The following is a 2,013-nucleotide window of genomic DNA, read 5'->3' on the forward strand; positions in this document are numbered from 1 at the left end:
AAAAACAAAACAACAACAAACAAACAAACAAAATCCTCTCTGATTTAGAAGATGACAGAAGACAGAAAAATTTAGGCGGCAGTGCTTGTATATTATCTATAGTACACTCTGTCTCCCTGACAAGTTTTTAGGACCCCACAGATTGACCCTTTTGGCAATTATGTGAGAACAAAGAAAAAGAGATGACTTATTTCTTCTGGTTACATGGTTAGAGAATAACACCATCAATAAGTGTGTGCTACTGGGGCAACACATCAATTGTTGGCAGTGTAGGTATTGACCTATGGATTAAAAGAATGAAAAAGACGCACAACGCACTAGACATCTCCAAACGCAAACATTTATACCAAGTGCACACTGCCGATCGCATGTATTAGATTGAATTGGAGCTGGCCAAATTTTCCCTTATGAATAGGGTAAAAGTTTCCAGTTTGGCACAATTTGACAAGATTCGACCACGACCTTCAAAATCAAATGCGATAGTTTTTGAGATTACAAGGTCGAAACAGTCCTATTGTACCATGATGATAGTTTTTGCCCCACCAAAGGAAAATCTGGCTGGCCCCGTCTCACTTTGATTGAATCTTATTAGCAGTGTGCACTGTGTTTTAGTAAAAAATAAATAAGTTTATTCAGTGTTTAAGACCATAGGGCCAAATTACACCATATAAAACACTCATTTGTTAAATAAAGTTTCCATAATGAAAAAGTAAAGGTTGTGCATATATCTCTTATCATGGGTCAAACACTGCATATTTTTGTCACTGGGCCGAGTCAGGCTGGGAGGAATGAACTTTTTCCTTTGATGGACAAAATTTGGACAAAAGAAAAATAAAGTGAAATTCATCTTCACTTTCATGAGAGTTACACATCTCATCCATAAAACATGAAGAGGAAGACCACTTGGAACCTGGAGAAGAATCAACCAAACTGATGTACAAAAAAGCAGGAAGACATGGAATAACATCAAGAGGCTAGCCCAGGACAGAGAAAGGTGGAAAGTGTTTGTTTGTGGCCTATACCCTTGTGCAGGATGAGAAAGGCAATGATGATGATGATGACACCTCTCATGTAAGGCTGAGTCTATTCATTTCCATCGATAAAGACTGTTATTTGGTCACTTTTAAGCACAAGGAGGCTATCCCGAAAAATGCTGTTTTGAGAAAATCGAAGGTAAAATTTCTGCCCTTTGTTCAGTTTCTTTAAAAGGTAAGGAGAGTTTTCTCTATAACCAAACAAATTTACACACAAAAGAAACCAAACTTCTCTTACAGGCAGGGCAATGCCTACTTTTGGTGTAAGTCAAGATTTCTGGAAATCCCCGAAATCTGGGTTAGCCTGCTTGTCCTTAAAAGTGACCATTTAATCACTGTGGTTTTGTACCTCTTTGTTGAAGTCAATCCTCCTCAGCAGCTCAATGGCGTGCAGGATGGACGTCTGGTGGAACTTGCGGTGCACGGAGAAGTGTTTCTCCAGGTCTCGCCGTGTGAGTGTGTTGAGGATGGGCCCGTCGCACAGCTGTTCCTCAAACACCTCCGTGTACTGGGGCAGGCCGAGGTCAGGCAGAAAACGGTGGGCCACCCATGTGGGATCCATCTCGCTGGCCTTGGGATATTTTCTGTTTGAAAGAAATAAACAAACAGCCCCCAGGTAATAAAACATTTAAGTTAACTGATTCCGTCCATGATTTTTTCAGGCTCTGGACAGAATTATTTTTCCCTGCTCAGTTTTAGACCTGGGGTGCATCTATTTAATGCATTACTGTGAAGCTCTAAGTTACTCTAATATGTATTGTCATATACCAAACTGATGGAAATAAATAGAAAAATCTGTTTATATCAATAACAATGACCTATAATCTGTTTGTATTGCATTTTCCTTCTGACAAAAACAAATGAGAAAAAAAAATTGCGCAACAGCTCTTCTAAAATTTTGACTTACCGCATTTTCTCAGCTCTACAAGTCCTTATAATCCATAGGAATCAACACAAAATTGTAGCAATATCACCCTAG

General features: G+C 39.2%; 1 protein-coding gene across 3 annotated transcripts in view; it reads right to left on the reverse strand.

Annotated features, from left to right (window-relative positions):
• LOC101859740 (kazrin) overlaps positions 1–2,013 on the reverse strand; it is a gene marked incomplete at its 5' end in the record, with an annotated part of 24,361 nt that overhangs the window by 12,216 nt on the left and 10,132 nt on the right.

Source organism: Aplysia californica, unplaced genomic scaffold (assembly GCF_000002075.1).
Source record: "Aplysia californica isolate F4 #8 unplaced genomic scaffold, AplCal3.0 scaffold00818, whole genome shotgun sequence".
Lineage (NCBI taxonomy): Eukaryota > Metazoa > Mollusca > Gastropoda > Aplysiida > Aplysiidae > Aplysia > Aplysia californica.